Source organism: Schistocerca piceifrons, chromosome 1 (genome assembly GCF_021461385.2).
Source record: "Schistocerca piceifrons isolate TAMUIC-IGC-003096 chromosome 1, iqSchPice1.1, whole genome shotgun sequence".
NCBI classification, from domain to species: Eukaryota; Metazoa; Arthropoda; class Insecta; order Orthoptera; family Acrididae; genus Schistocerca; species Schistocerca piceifrons.
The window spans coordinates 707,846,278-707,863,814 of record NC_060138.1 but is presented as its reverse complement, the minus strand read 5'-3'; the positions used below and the strand labels follow the sequence as shown (position 1 = coordinate 707,863,814).

Below are 17,537 nucleotides of genomic sequence, written 5' to 3'. Positions count from 1 at the left end.
AATATAAGCAAACACACCTCACACATACATGAGTGCCAGCTCCAGCATATTGGGCTGGAATCAAAGATGTTTTGTGTATTTGCTTCAATTCTAGTAGAGAATTAGAAACTCTTTAGAAGCCTAATGGATTAAAAGATAATCAGTGGACTTAATCTCCAGCCTGAGATGCTGAGAGTTGGCAGTCGTGCGTGCATGAGGTGTGTGTGTGTGTGTGTGTGTGTGTGTGTGTGTGTGTGTGTGTGTGTGTGTGTGTGTTTCTATTTTAGTGACTAAGGCTGTGGCTGAAAGCTATATGTGAGTGTCTTTTAATTGTGCTTGTATGTAACTTGACATGTCTTCTTTACAGTAAGTAGCAATCTCTCGTTTCCTACATTGTGAGTACTAGTGTTTTGGATACATAACTTATTTTGTAACAAATCGACATTTTTAGTTTACATTAACTGCAGTGCAGTTTCATCTGTGCTTACAGAGTGACATGGGCGAGCAGCAGTAGCAGAAACTAGTTGTATGTTCTGTTTTTCGTATTAGTTCCACAGGTTTAATTCAAATTACTTGTGTGTTTGTGTGGTGAAATTTTTCAGATCTTTACGTATTTTCTAATTAGAAAGGGGTAGTATCAAATTTTAATAACGGTAGAGTGTAACATCGTGTAGGCAGTTGTCATTTGTACTAAGACAGGGGTAGGATCGCATTGTAATATCTGTATAGTGGCATAGTCATGGACATTTGATTGCTTAGTTCATAAGTAATTGTGAGGCAACTGTAGACTCACATATTGCTGTTTTATTTGTCGCAACTCTATACGTCCAGATATTAGCAGTAAGATGGATAGGTGTGCTGTGTTCGGGCACAGGAGGAACTGGCCACGGTCAGCTGCCTTCAGGCTGCTGCCTCAAGGTGCAGCGGGGTTTGGCGCATCGCATGAGACACCCCAGGTGTCACTTGCTGCATCCACTGACTCAGCCGCCGAGGCACCTTCTAGTGTACCCGGCGCATTTGGGCCGCCCTCACCTCAGGGTGAGTGGCAGACTGCAACGCATTTGCGTCACTCGAGGCGGAGGGTCAATGTGGAGGCTGGCCTCGCCCATTCATCCTGTCAGTGGGTAGGTGGCTGCTCCTTCAGCAGGGCCCGAGCAGGCAAATGGGGGCAAAGGCTTGCTGGTTATTGGGAGCTCCAACGTTAGGCGGGTGATGACGCCCCTTAGAGAAATAGCGTACATGACTGGAAAGAATTCCAACGTGCACTCAGTTTGTCTGCTGGGGGGCTTCACACAAGATGTGTAGGCGGCCTTGCCTGCGGCTATCGAGCGTACAGGGTGCAGTCGTCTGCAAGTAGTTGCTCACATCAGCACCAATGATGCCTGTCGCTTGGGTTCTGAGGTGATCCTCAGTTCGTACAGGCAGCTGGCAGATTTGGTGAAGACCGCTGCTCTCGCATGTGGGTTGCAAACAGAGCTCTCCATTTGCAGCATCGTTCCCAGAGTGGATCGTGGTCCTTTGGTTTGGAGCCGAGTGTAGAGTCTCAACCAGAGGCTTCGTTGACTCTGTGATGGTCTTGGCTGCAGATTCCTAGACTTGCGTTACTGGGTGGGGAATTGTAGGACGCCCCTAGATAGGTCAGGGGTGCACTACACAAAGGAAGCGGCTACTCAGGTAGCAGAGTACTTGTGGCATGCACATGGGGGTGTTTTAGGCTAGGCAGTAGTGTGAGGTGTCCTGATGAACACTCACCATTCGACGTGCAGGCAGGGAAATCAGGATGCGCTCAGTGTAAAGACACTTCAGCTATCAAGATATTAGAAGTAAATTTTCATTGTGTTCGGAATAAAGTTCCTGAATTTACTGCCCTCCAGGAAGTGTGTGGTGCGCAAATTATTCTCGGGACTGAGACCTGGCTGAACCCTGAGATAGAAAGTTCTGAAATATTTAGTGAGGGTTGGAATGTGTATCGGAAAGACAGATTAGACACCGTAGGAGGTGGTATCTTCATTGCAGTTGACAAAAATATTGTGTCTGCTGAGGTCGAAGTAGAGTGTGATTGTGAAGTTATCTGGACACGTTTAACAGGACTAGGAGAAATCAAGTTAATTGTTGGGTGTTATTACTGGCCACCAGGTTCCACCGTGACAGTTCTAGAATCATTCAAAGGGAGTCTACACTCTGTATCGCAGAAGTACCTGGATCATGCTATATCAGTCGGAGGCGACTTCAGCCTACCTAACATAGATTGGGATGTCTATGGACTCATTACAGGTGGTACAGACAAGCCATTGTGTAAATTACTTTTGAACACATTATCCAAAAACTGTATTGAGCAGCTAAATCGACAGTCAATGCGTAATGGAAATATTTTAGGTCTGGTAGCCACAAACAGACCAGACCTCATCGACGGTGTCAGTGTTGAGACAGGGATTAGTGATCATGATGTTGTCATTAAATCTATGGTTACAAAAGTCGGTCAAGAAGGCTAGGAGAGTATTCTTACTAGAAAGAGCAGATAAGCAGTTGTTAGCATCCCACTTAGTAAATGAATCCACTTCATTTACTTCCGGTACGATGGATGTGGAAGAATCATGGGGCCAAATTTTAAACACATTGTAAATCGCACATTGGAGAAGTATGTTCCGAAAAAGTGGGTTACGGATGGAAAAGACCCACTGTGGTTTAACAGCGCAATTCGGAGAATGCTCAGGAAGCAAAGACAGTTGCACTCGCGGTACAAGAAAGATCGGGAGAATGAGGACAGGAAAAAGTTTGTAGAGATTCATGCTGCTGTAAAAAGAGCGATGCACAAAGCATACAACCACTACCACCGTCATACCTTAGCAAAAGATCTTGCTGAAAACCCAAGGAAATTCTGGTCTTACGTAAAATCGGTAAGCGGGTTGAAGGCTTCCATCCAGTCAGTCACTGATAAGTCTGGCCTGGCAACAGAAGACAGCAAAACAAAAGCTGAAATTTTAAATTTAGCATTTGAGAAATCTTTTACACAGGATGATAATATAAACATACCGCCGTTTGAGTCTCATACAGATTCCCATATGGAGACCATAGTGATAGACATCCCTGGGGTTGTGAAGCAGCTGAATGAGTTGAAAATAAATAAATTGCCAGGTCCTGATGGGATTCCAATTCTGTTTTACAGAAAGTACTCTACTGCATTGGCTCCTTACTTAGCTTGCATTTATCGCAAATCTCTTGCCCAACGTAAAGTCCCGAGTGACTGGAAAAAAGTGCAGGTGACGCCTGTATATAAGAAGGGTAGAAGGACGGATCCTCAAAATTACAGACCAATATCCTTAACATCGGTTTGTTGTAGGATTCTCAAACATATTCTCAGTTCAAATATAATGAATTTCCTTGAGACAGAGAAGTTGCTGTCCATGCATCAGCACGGCTTTAGAAAGCATCGCTCCTGCGAAACGCAACTCGCCCTTTTTTCACATGATATCTTGCGAACCATGGATGAAGGGTATCAGACGGGTCCCATATTCCTTGACTTCCGGAAAGTGTTTGACTAGGTGCCCCACTGCAGACTCCTAACTAAGGTACGAGCATATGGGATTGGTTTCTAAGTATGTGAGTGGCTCGAAGACTTCTTAAGTAATAGAACCCAGTACGTTGTACTCGATGGTGAGTGTTCATCGGAGGAGAGGGTATCATCTGGAGTGCCCCAGGGAAGTGTGGTAGGTCCGCTGTTGTTTTCTATCTACATAAATGATCTTTTTGATAGGGTAGATAGCAATGTGTGGCTGTTTGCTGATGATGCTGTGGTGTATGGGAAGGTGTCATCATTGAGTGACTGTAGGAGGATACAAGATGACTTGGACAGGATTTGTGATTGGTATTGCAGCTTACTCTAAATATAGATAAATGTAAATTAATGCATATGAATAGGAAAAAGAATCATGTAATGTTTGAATACTCCATTAGTAGTGTAGTGTTTGACACAGTCACGTCAATTAAATATTTGGGCGTAACATTGCAGAGCGATACGAAGTGGGACAAACATGTAATGGCAGTTGTGGGCAAGGCGGATAGTTGTCTTTGGTTCATTGATAAAATTTTGGGAAGATGTGATTCATCTGTAAAGGAGACCGCTTATAAAACACTAATACGACCTATTCTTGAGTACTGCTCAAGCATTTGGGATCTCTATCAGGTCGGATTGAGGGAGGACATAGAAGCAAGATTTGTTACTGGTAGGTTTGATCATCACGCGAGTATTACGGAAATGCTTCAGGAACTCGGGTGAGAGTCTCTAGAGGAAAGGCGGCATTCTTTTTGTGAATCACTACTGAGGAAATTTAGAGTACAAGCATTTGAGGCTGACTGCAGTACAATTTTACTGTCGCCGACTTACATTTCACGGAAAGACCACAAATATAAGAGGGATTACTGCTCATACAGAGGCATATAGGCAGTCATTTTTCCCTCGTTCTGTTTGGGAGTGGAACAGGAAGAGAAGATTCTAGTTGTGGTACGAGGTACCCTCCACCACACACCGTATGGTGGATTGTGAAGTATGTATGTACATGTAGATGTAGAATACATCATCCCTGAATTTTTTTCTGTATCAACAGAAATAAATGTGTGTTTTTGAGAATGTTCAGAAACTACTATTGCTCTTTGCATAATCTATGAGTAATTCGTAGTAAATCAGCATTTGTGATTTAGTTACTGTAGCAGATATTCTAACTAACATATTGTGTTTAAGTTTTTCCATTTTTATCACAAATTAACTCTATTTTCGTGTTTGTCAACAATTGTAATCAACCTTAAAATGTTTTAGGAAAATTAGTAATTTTTACCAGAGATTCTTGTGATACCTTAATTGAAATATTGTTTTTTTTGTATTTGCTTTAATTCTTGTAGGGAAGTAGCAACTTTTTAGTTCAACAAATTAACAGATAATCAGTGAACCTAATTTAAAGTTATTGGTTCATTGCCTGTAATGTATTGCACCAGTCAAAATGCAACCCCACTGTGAATGCTGTTCTCAACACAGGATGAGTTGGTTGATGTTCATAAGCAGCTGCAAATTGGTCTCACTACTGCCAATCAATTGGCAGCTGCGGCAAATTTGTGTGTTGGAAGAGCTTCCAAGAGTCATGTACCTGTGCTACTGGTACCAGAGGTACCTCAAGTACTATCGTCTCCTGTGGATCCTGTCTCCTCTGCAGAAAGTACATGATCTGTCATTAGTCTTCCACTTGACTGCAAGTGGTGAGTCAATGGTAGACCTAGGTGTCCTGTACAGAATGGATGGGGACCAGGGAGGACTCAGGGTGTCGTGGTGATCTCCCTAACCAACAAGTTTGAGGTGCTGCCTTTCACGAAACCAAAACTTAGCTATTGGGACTCACTTCACCTCTTCTGGGGAAACCTATTTTGTCTGGTGTCAGAGGAGGCAAATGTAAGTGGGTAAGTGTCTAATCATCAGCACTTCAAACATATGGCGAATGATGATACCCACTAGGAAACTGGCAGCAAAGGAGACGAAAGGACACCAGATGCACACTCATTGTGGGTGCCTGGGGGGCCTCATTCAACATGTTGAAGAAGCTATTCCAGCAGCCATTGAGGGAACGGGTTGCAACCAACTGCAGATTGTGGCACACACTGGAATGAATAATGCCTGCCATCTGGGCTCTGAGGTCATACTTGGGTCATTTCCAGTAACTGGCAGAAAAGGTTGAGATGACCAGCCCTATGCGTGGAGTTTCAATGAAGCTCACGATCTGCGGCATTGTTCACAGAACTGATTTTGGCCTTTTGGCTCTGGGACAAGTGGAAGGACTGAACCAGAGACTTTGACGGTTCTGTGACAAGCTAGGCTGCGATTTCTAGGAGTTGTGCCATAGGGCTGAGAACTGTCGGGTCCCAGTAAATGGGTCAGGTGTGCACTGCATTGCAGAGCCTGCTGTGTGTGGGGTGTATACAAAAGTTTTTTTAATTAGGTGACTCTCCATCCAATCCAGATAGTGATAGTTGTAGGAAACCCAGAAGTATCTGTATAAGAATGAAAGAAGTGCCTCCTACAGGCAAGAGTATTAAAATCATAATGGTTAACTACCAGAGCATTCACAACAAAGTGCTAGAGTTCACACTCATAAAAAGCAGTGAGACTCACATAAGAGGGGAAGGAAGGTTAAGGTGGCCAGGTTGGAAAAAGTGGCCATTGCTTATTTGATGTCTTCAACAGTGGTGCTTCCTACAGAGAAGTGGCCAAATTGGCTGTAATCGACACCATTAGTATTGCCTGTGACATTGTCAAAGGAAGCTTTCTTTGTTACCTTTCTGTGAAAACATTTATGTTTTTCATTCATTTGATGTAAGGTAAGTCCCTCATATTAATGTCTTTGCTCCACTTTTATGTAGTGCAATAGGCTTTTGCAATATCATGGTTCACGCAATGCCTTTTGGCTGACAAACATATGTCAGTGTCATTTCCTTCAGCTGTATTGATTTGCATGTTAGCCACTGATACCAACATGGCATAAGATCAGGAAAACTGGCCACACTACGCATTGGGACAAGTGGCCAAGGTGGCCTTTTTTCTCGACAGATGGCCACCATTCCCAACAAATCATTTTCAATCTGTTTGTCCCACTGAGAATTAGCTAATTCCATATTTTATGCATAGTATAACTACTGAAATTTAAACATTAGAAATTGTTTTATACACAAAACTAATATCCATTATTCCATTGTACTGCTCTTCTGCAAGGGTTTGCAACAGCTTCAAGATCCCAAGAAAACACATCCAGAAAACAGAGCAACAATTGTGGGACCCTACTGTTATGCGAAAAAGTAATTGAAACAGTAACGAATAATAATATGTCCTTTTCATGAACAACAAAACAATTATTTCAGGTAATATGCTAAAACAAAGAGTTCTATGGAAAAAAATAGAGGTTCATTTGGCAGGAAAAAGGTTATGGGCAATGTAAGGGCAGTGTTCAATGAAGAGCAAGAAATCCTCAATCACATTTTTGAAATAGAAGAACAATTTTATGGAGTTATATTGAATGATCTGTGGCGATTAGCATTCCAGTTGGCAGAGCACAACAAAATACCACATCATTTCAACAAAGAGTCTGAAATGGCAGGCAGAGACTGGGTGGATAAGGTGTGGGAGCTATAAGAGCTGGGCTCGTGAACTGTGCACTGGATGTGATGAGGACGATGACAACTTCATGATCGAATTTTGTACATGTGTTAGTATTGTTTCTGAATGGATAAATTGAGAGTGAATCAGACTGAAAGAGTAAATCGTAATATTTTTTTTGTTTCTGTATTTATATCATTAGGAATTCTTTGCATTTTTGTGCAAACAATGTACTGCAACATGTTTCTTTCTCATTTGTGCTATTGTTCTCCTAATAATAATCAATGGTTAAATGAAAACTATAAACCTTCCACTGCACCCCATTAGATAGGGAAAAATGGCCACTATGTAAGCATACTCTTGCCTCAGCTAAAAATACATGGCATGATACCTTACAGTTTGTAGATTCAAGATGTATATGTCACAAGCTTCAATTAATAGCCATGGTTTCATGAGAATTTAATTTCATTTAGAGTGGCCACTTTATCCCACCTTCCCCTACTAGGTACAGAAAGCTGGTTGAAACCTGAAATTGGTAGCAGTGAGATTTTTGGGGAAAATTTGATATGTTTCAAGAGGATAAGCAAATGGATAATGTTGGTGGTGTATTTATCACAGTAGACAAGAAAGTCAAATATACCAAGATAGAAACTGAAGCTGCGTGTCAGATTTTTTGCCCAAACTCAGTATCAGGGATGGGCATAAAATAATAATTAGACCCTTCTATTGTCCACCAAACTCATGTCTTTATGTAACCAAAAACTTTCAAGAAAACCTCATTTTACTTGTACATAGGTTCCCCAGTCATACTGTTATCATTGGTGGAGACTTTATAATCATCCAAAAATTAATTAGGAAAATATTACAGTTTTGTTAGTTGTGTGTGTGATAAGACATTCTGTGAAACATTACTAAATGCTTTCTCTGAAGACTACCTAGAACAGATAGTTAGGAACCCCACTCATGACAGAAATGTATTGGATCTAACGGCAAAAAATAGACTCGACCTCTTTGAGGATGTCCACAGCAACAGTGGTATCAGTGACTACGACGCGGTTGTGCCAATAATAATTACCAAATTACAAAGGACATCTAAAACAAGCAGAAAGATATGTATGTTGAGAGACCTGGACAAAAAAAATCTACCAAATTACAAAGGACAACTAAAACAAGCAGAAAGATATACATATTGAGTAAGCTGGTTAAAAAAATCAGTAGTGTCAATGAAGCGCTTGAAACTTTCAGCACATGGCAGGTGCATGTAGGGCAGGGGTGGCCAAGATTTTGGCTTGCGTGCCATGCCTGGGCTCAAATGCCAAAGTGCTCAGCCTCGCTTCACATTTCTCCCACCACCACACCACACTGTCTGAGTATGAGGAGGGCGAAGAGGGGAAAACAGTGAATGTGCCACATTTAAATGGCAGTACAGTCATACTGCATGTGATTTGTTTTTATATTTCACATTTCTTAACAACATAGATCACAAACAAAACAAGTTTTCAGTATTAATATTTTTGGCACTCTTATGACATAACTTCTATCTGGTACAAAATGTTGGTGTATGGAGAGATGTAGACAATTTCACAGAGTTTCATATCAATATTGTCCTGTAATTGTGATTTATTTAGTTTCATAATGGAAAAAATGTCTTCCACACAAATATTTCAATCAAAATATTATAGCATTTGTGCAACCTTGTTATGCAGACTTGGAAAATCTATGTGAGAAAAGCAATGTAGATATCCTGTACAGTTTTAACATAAGAAAGATTTCTAATTAAACTGGAATTACCTAGCAGGTCAGACAGTTGCATCTGCACATGCACAGGGGCATTTCCAATTGAAATGGCAGATGGTCTCAAAAACAGCTCATAATAGATGAAAGACTGACAGTATTGCCAAAACCTTTATAAAACTATTTTAATTCTTGCAAAGTCACAATGAATTCTTCAAACCTATTGCTTTCTTTAATGCCAATGAGATTAGGGAACTGGATTGTCTTTGTCAAAATGTTTCACTTGTATAATGCAATTTTCTTTTTAAATGCATTCCCATTAAATCAAAAAGAAGTTTCTTGCATTGTCTCCCTATGGGTAATGTGCAGTCAAGTCCACTTTAAATGCAAAGTTTGCAATACATTCTGTTCTAATTTTCATTCCTGCAGTGCTTTTTCCTTCATAAATTCAACAATAGCGAGTCTTAAACCAAAAAACCATTCCAGGCATGCTCCTTGACCTAACCATTTACTTTGCAGTAATATATGAAATTTGCATACTCTTCATTCATTTCCATTGAAAACTGTTGCAACTGAAAATGGAACAATGGTTGTGACTTAAGAAAATTTACTGCTTTTACCAACGATTTCTTCAAGTGCTCCTTGCATGCAAATTTAGCACAGAGTGCAGCTTGATGTACAGAACAATGAATCGTGTCAGTCGATCATCGTAATTTTTTGCTCTTTCATTGTCATCTAAAAGTTTAAAGTTTTTCTGCATGGTACTATAATGTCGCTTCATAAGGTGCCCTCAACCACATAGCTGGAATATGGGTGAAGCTGTAATGCCATGACATAATTAGGTGCAGAAGATCATAATGCATGAGGGATATATAGTGCACCACATAAGGCGTCCTCCTCCAAATAGTCCATACTTCGGGAAAATTTGGAAAGATGGAGGTCAAACCCAGAAAGAGTTTGCTGAAAGTAAGCCAAGAGGTAGGAGACTCCTTTTAGTCACCTCTTACAAAAGGCAACATTACCTCAGGCCTATTTTAACCCCCTAACCTGCAAGAGGACATGGTTTTGAAAGTCAAGTTCATATCTTTATTCTTCATGCACCTGCAGCACTGCTCTTGTCACCTAAATATGTTACAACATTATCTTACCAAAATTACATATTAAACATGTAGAAATAAACTGGGATAATGAAGTAGATTGTTTGTACTGCTGCTAATATTTGGTGTTATTGTGGAGAACTCATTGGTTTGACACTCCGACATAACTTAGTCAACTATTTATTTATCATAATTACTTGGTCTGTTCTGCAACAAATATTGTATACTCATTTTATAGCTGACTCCAAGCACAGTTAGATAGTGTGTCATATTGTAAATGTAGTTTCTGTTACTGTTGTTATAGGAAATTCCACATATAAATGATAATAAGATTGCTAATATTTGTTGTACAAACATGGTGATGAGATTTTCACTCTGCATTCTGGAAACATCCCCCAGGCTGTGGCTAAGCCATGTCTCCGCTATATCCTTTCTTTCAGGAGTGCTAGTTCTGCAAGGTTCGCAGGAGAGCTTCTGTAAAGTTTGGAAGGTAGGAGACGAGATACTGGCAGAAGTAAGGCTGTGAGTACCGGGCGTGAGTCATGCTTCGGTAGCTCAGTTGGTAGAGCACTTGCCCGCAAAAGGCAAAGGTCCCGAGTTCGAGTCTCGGTCGGGCACACAGTTTTAATCTGCCAGGAAGTTTCAAACATGGTGATAATTTTGTGACTCTTTATTATGATGATTTCAGCATTGTTACTAGATTTTCTGTAGCTCTTCTGAAAGTGATTTCACTATTCTCAGTGAAAATATAAGATTAGCTTTTGATGTAGCTATAATCTCACCACGCTGTCTAGCATCTACCAACACTGTGGTGGCAAAGTTTCACTCCCTTCAGCTGTGGTGAAATCCAGGTGGCTTCCACTGTCTGACTTGTGATTTACCTATTCATCACCTTGCTTCCCTTGTTGTGGTCCCTTGGACTGTGTGGTGCCTCATGCTTACATGTCTGTCCTGATTTGTTGCCATTTCTTTAAGGTTTACCATTACTCAGTATATATCATGTGAGACAAAAAGGAAACTCTATATGATACAAAAAGGAAACTCTATCTGATACGTAGGGACACCTTTGGTACTAGCATTATAGCTCATTACAAAAATTACTGTAAAATATTGAAGAAGGTTATCCAGAAATCTAAACACCTGCATTATGAGAAGAAGATAAATACATCCAGGAATAAAATAAAAACAATATGGGATATAGTTAAGTCAGAGACAAGTAGGACCAGAAATGAGGAGGAACGAATAGCTCTAAAAATAAATGAAATCATGGTAACAAACACATGTTGTGTTGCAAACCATTTAAACAAGTATTTTGTCTCTGTTACTGATAGCATGGGGTTGTCAGGTTCAGTAAATAATACAATGGAATATCTGAGACCAATGCACACAAGCAATCTCAGTAAACTGGAACTGACACTTACTTCACCCAAAGAAATAGAATCCAACATAAAGTCCTTGAAATCAAAGCATTCTAGTGGTTATGATAACGTATCAAAAAACTTAATAAAAGAGTGTTCATGTGAGCTTAGTCATATCTTAATTTATTTGTGTAATCAATCACTTGTCTCAGGAACATTCCTGGACTGGCTTAAATATGCTGAAGTTATACCTCTCCACAAGAAAGGGGACAAAGAAATGCTGTCAAATTACCGACCGATCTCACTTTTGCCAGCTTTTTCAAAAATCTTTGAAAAGGTTATGTTCAAGCATCTAATTAAGCACCTTATTGAAAATAACATACTGTCAAAGTCGCAGTTTGGATTTCTTAAGGGTTCTGATATTGAGAAAGCTATTTACACTTAACAGCGAAAATGTCCTTAATTCATCGGACAACAAATTAGAGGCAACTGGCATATTCTGTGACCTGTCAAAGGTGTTTGACTGTGTGAATCACAGCATTCTTTTAAGTAAATAAAAATATTATGGCATCACTGGTAGTGCTGCAAAGTGGTTTCAGTCATATCTTACTAATAGAAAACAAAGGGTGTCATTATGTAACACTTCAGCATTAGGCAATCAGACATCATCTGAACGGGAAGAAATTACATGTGGTGTTCCCCAAGGTTCCCTACTAGGCCCACTACTGTTTCTTGTGTATATTAATGACCTGTCCTCTGTTACATTGCCAGATGCCAAGTTTGTCTTATTTGCAGATGATACAAACATTGCAATAAATAGTAAACCAAATATAAATTTAGAAAGGGCAGCTAATCAAATTTTTACTGACAGCAATAAGTGGTTTGAAAAGACCCGCTGTATGCAGTTCAGAACTTTCAAGAGATTTCCTTCTGGTGTGTGTATAAAATATGACAACATGGAAATAGGAGAAGTTGGAAGTGTAAAATTCTTGGGATTACAACTAGATAATAAATTCAGTTAGGAGAAACATACCAACAAACTGCTAAAGTGCCTAAACAAGTCTGTGTTTGCAATGAGAATGATGTCAGACATAGGAGATATAAATATAAAAAACTGGCATATTTTGCTTATTTTCACTCCATTATGTCATATGGTATCATATTTTGGGGTAACTCCACAAACAGGGAAAAAATCTTTAGAGTACAGCAGTGTATAATAAGAGTAATTAGTAGTGTAAATCCAAGAACATCATGTCAAAACCTATTCAAAGAATTGGGCATATTAACCACAGCTTCTCAGTATATTTATTCCTTAATGAAGTTTGTTGTAAATAATACATCTCTTTCTCCAACTAACTGCTTAGTACACAGTATCAATACTAGGAATAAGACCAATATACATAAAGATTTAAAATCACTTACTCTTGCCCAGAAAGGAGTCCATTATTCAGCAACGCATATTTTCAATAAGTTACCAGCAACCATTAAGAGTTTCAGACAAGGCACAATTTAAACATAATTTAAAAGAATGTTTGGTGGCCAACTCCTCCTATTCCATCCATGAGGTTCTCAACAAGTGCAGTAGACCATTTTAATGAAAATTTATTATACTTTAATTTCTGACAATACTTGGTTGTAACAGCCATGTAACTACCCATTATGTGAATGATGGATGTATGGAAAGAAGATGTCAGTCTTAAGTCTGTAAATAGTGGAAGTTTAATTTTAAATCTTGTACATAATCTGACTGTTCTTAGCTGAGGATCCCTGAAATGAATAATTTACTTTAATTTTTGACAATACTTGGTCGTAATAGCCAAGAAACTAGCAAATGTCTGAATGATGGATTTAATGAAAGCAGATGTAAGTATTAAACCTGTAAATATTAAAAGTTTAAATTTAATTCATGTACATAATTTTACTGTTTATTGACTGAGGATCATTAAAATTATTGAAACTCAAGTTTTTCTAATTACATTTTTGTAATGTGTTTGTCTGACATGTTCCACACCCAGGAAGATTCCCTCTCTTTTGGGTGTATGGAATGATTAATTAGTCTAATCTAATCTAGTCTGCCAAAGATTAATAGACTCCTACACTTTTGCATTGCATCCCCTTTACACAGGAGAAAGCAGTGTCTTGCCTTTCAAGCATGTTTAAATGCTCATAAAACTATTGTAGTTGGTTCGAAATAATAATTTGTTAGACAATCATGACAATAATACTTTCAGAACGTCTACAGAAATAGTAATGGGAAGCAGTGTAAAGACAGATAGTGTAGACGAAATTATAATTCCTGTGTGGTATTTCTACAGCTTGATACATCCTCTTTTTACACAATGTGTATGATGTCAACACTACATTGAAACTATCAGTCATTACATTTAATGATATCTGCAGTCTTTCTAACGATATATAAACTGCCAAAGATAAAACGCCAAGTAAATTATGGAAATCTTGTGGTGACACAATAAAAGTACCTGGAAGCTATTATCACCAAAAGATAAATGACAGGGTATAATTCTTGGAGGACTAAAATGTACAACATCAGCACCATCTTTTTCTTCTCCTTCTTTTCAACCAAGATTCACGGCTTTGTTCTAGTAGCCAATCTAAGATTACGTCACACCTAGACCTGTAATTTACAATGGTTTGTGGTAGTCTTGGTGTTTTCTTAGAGATTTTGTATTCTTTGAACTTTGTTTACTAATTTGAAAAGCTGTAATTCCTATTGTTGCTGAATAACCTGCAGAGTTCTAAGAGAGTCAGTGCGGATATGAAACTTACTTCTTCCAAGAAGTGTCATGTGTTATAGTGCCTTCTTGGGTGTCCAGAGCTCTACATTGTATACTGAGAAGTAGCTTTGTAGGCAGCATATATTGACAAATGTGGGAAGGTAACAGAACAGCCAACATTGTTCGCTTGCTTCAACCCATCAGTAAAAACCACAATGTGCTCTGGACACATTGATAAAATTAAATTAAAAACCCATTTTAAAACTAAAGTCAGGGTGTTGAGCTTGTTGTACTCCATCATGTCCAAATTAAGACTGGGCCTGCCAAGTAATCATGGTTCCATCCCTGTTTAAGAATCAGTATGTCTGCTAAACCAGGTCGCTCAAGAAATTAGTTTGCACCAACAGAAAAAAGCTTTAGCAGCTCAGCAAGGGATAAACAAGCATTCTGTGGGTTGTGCTCAGCTCCAACATTAGCAACAGTATGATTAAACACGGAATCCACTTTATTTGTATAGACCAGGTCACTATCTACCCATTGCACTGGCAGAAGAAAGAGGTGGCCTTCTTCTGGGTCCTTTTATACATGGGAATCTGTGGGAATGATGAAGCTGACAGAGCAGTAAAACCAGCCTTCCAGAAAAAAATCCACACTTCATCTTCACATCTCCCTGCAGGCTGTCATGTCATGAGTGATGAAGTGAGGGCTGGTTGGCAATGGCTGGAAGCAGACAACAAAAGCTATGGTCAATCAAACGGACTATTCACACATGGTGGACCTCCTTTCAAATTCTGAAAACGGATGATGAAGTCTTCCTCACTCACTTTCACATTGGCCCCTGCCCACCTATGCATGATTATCTTTTGCAATAAGAAGACCCACTGAAATGCAGTGTTTGCGGTACCATAGTCACAATGCACCATATTTTAACATCATGTGTGTTGCATGCTGATACTAGAGAAGCCTTTAGTCTACTGAGGGACTTACCCTCTATTTTAGGTGATGACAAAATGGGGGATAACAACTGTTGATTTTTTGTGTGTGGCATTAGGGCTCCTGTCCAGCTTAATTTGACAGTGGTTTTAATGTGTTTTTAGTGGTTGGCTTATCCTTGTAGTTCCATGATCAGACAGCCTTCTTACTGTCTTCCACAGTTTTTAAACTCTTTACACATGTGACAATGGTATGACTAATCCACTGGAACTTGTTTGTGACATTTTCTATTGCTGTGGCTATAGTTATAAGAGCTTCACTTTTTATTTCAGCAAGAATACTCCTCATTCACCAGTACCATGATCTTGTGAAATGATGCTAGTGGCCTAGGGGTTTCGTGCTGCCAAGGCCAGACCTCGATGGCGAGAGAAAGTGGTCATGTGGTATGTTAGTTTTGTTTGCGTGAATGTGCGTGTGTATGTTGTCTAATTCAGAAAAAGGCCTTTTGGCTAAAAACTTGCAAGTTTAGCAGTCTTTTTATTGTGCCTGTCTGCAACTCAACATCTCCACTATATGGTTAGTAGTGACCTACCCTTTTCAATATATAGTTTCAATTCGTAGTGTACATTTTATGTCCATTCTGCTTGTCTGCTACCTTTCACATGTGAAAGCAGCCATGGCTCGAATCAGCATTACCACTATTTATGTCTATATGACCATGGTTTGAAAGTGCACACAATTATGGTAACTATTAACCCACAGTTTGACACAACACTGTCATCAGCACTTCCCACACAAGTCTTGTTATTTGTTTGGAATAGATCTTGCCATTAGTTCATGCTTCCCATGAGAAAACTTGCAGTTTTGGTGAGATTTCATAAAACTATCAAAATGTCTTACAGACCTTTCCGTAGCGATCTTCATGTATACATTTCCATGTTGCTCCTGCTTGTTTTGAAACGTCATCCACTGCCCTTCCGTTAGGTCATCATTTTGGTCTTCCCAGATTTTTTTTTTTTTTTAAATTCTTGGTCCACTGACCATTCATTGACTTTATTCTATCTCCTATTTGCCTTGATTCCATTTTCAGTCACTTGTAATTTTGTCTTCTCTCCAGTCTATTTCCTAATTCAATTTTTTTTCCTGTCTGTCCTAGTAATTCCCCACGTGCATCTCTAAATTAGTTGCTGAGTAGCTGTCAAGTTTTTAATTACCTTTGCTTTAAAATTTCATGTCGTACTGCGATAGGAGAAACCAAGTGATACACACTTATTATAAACTTCCATTTCAGACATATTAAAATGTTAATTTTGATATCTATTTAATTTACCAAAAGTACTTCTAGACATTTTTACTGTTCTGTTAATTTATCTTGATCCAGTCTTGTACTTTAACTGCCTAAATACAAAGACTCACCATCTGATTTTAGAACTTCAATATCATTTTTTACAGTTTTCTTTTTAGTTAGCTGATTTTATGCCCCTTTTAAATAAATAAAGAAGTAGTAGTGAAGACAATATGTAAGAGCTCAGTTGCATTGCTCCACTTGTATTACATTTCCTGATGATGAGTCCAGGATGGAATAGCAACGATATTGTTGGTTAGATTGCTACTCACCACATGGAGGAGACATAGAAGCTTATGGACAAGTCCTCCTCAGAAACAGTGTTCTCATACATTTACACATCAACAATTCAATCACAAATATGACAGTCTCCAGGTGCTAAGGCCCCATTGTGTCTGCATCTGATGTGAGGAGCACTCCGCTGGGGTGAATGATATGGGTAAGAATGAGGCATGTAGCAGGAAGAGGAAGTGTAGCAGAATAGAGGTGGAGGAAGCTGCTAATACTACTTGTTGGACCAAACAGGGATGTGTTAGGGACAGGAAAGGGCTGGTAGGTTCAGCATTGGATGGCTGTTCTGGAGAGGACAGAGTGGTAGGTGGGGTGGTGAATGAGATATAACAAATCATTTCAGAGAAATTGAGTTCCATGTAGGAGATTCACTGTGGACCCCAGAGCCTTGCAGATCATGACAAACCCACTGACCTCATGGGAGAAAAAGAATATGTTTGGCTAAGAGCCAGCTAACAAAGATGATATAGACAATACAGAACTGAGAATGACTGTAGTGTCTTATTCTGACTTGAATGTGATGTGGAATGAATAATTGTAATAGAGGTACAATATATGTGTATTTAAGATGAAGAAGTATAAAGTTTGTTAGTCAGTAGTTGGAATTGTTAGACTAAATTTCAGGTGGCACAAGCAGAGCAGCTTTTAAGACAGATACTGAAGCCTGAGTGTCCTGTTCATGGTCATTTGAGTGCTGGTTACAAAGCAAGCAGTCTAGTTTATCAATGACAGTGAGAACAAGACCGTTCTTAATAGACTACCTCCTTTCAACATTGTAGCCTACAACACATTACACTCTAAGAGGGAGAAGAAAGGGGAAAGGAGAGAAAAAGAGAAAAGAAAAGGACTTGTACAAATTTGTGGGTAAGTTTGTGCATATGTGTGTGTGTGTGTGTGTGTGTGTGTGTGTGTGTTTTACTGTATTGGGAGAAG

General features: G+C 39.3%; 1 non-coding gene across 1 annotated transcript; it reads left to right on the top strand.

Annotated features, from left to right (window-relative positions):
* The first annotated feature begins 10,485 nt into the window (after positions 1-10,485).
* Positions 10,486-10,560, top strand: Trnal-caa. Its single transcript has one exon. It is a non-coding gene; the product is annotated as a tRNA-Leu (tRNA).
* Positions 10,561-17,537: the final 6,977 nt, after the last annotated feature.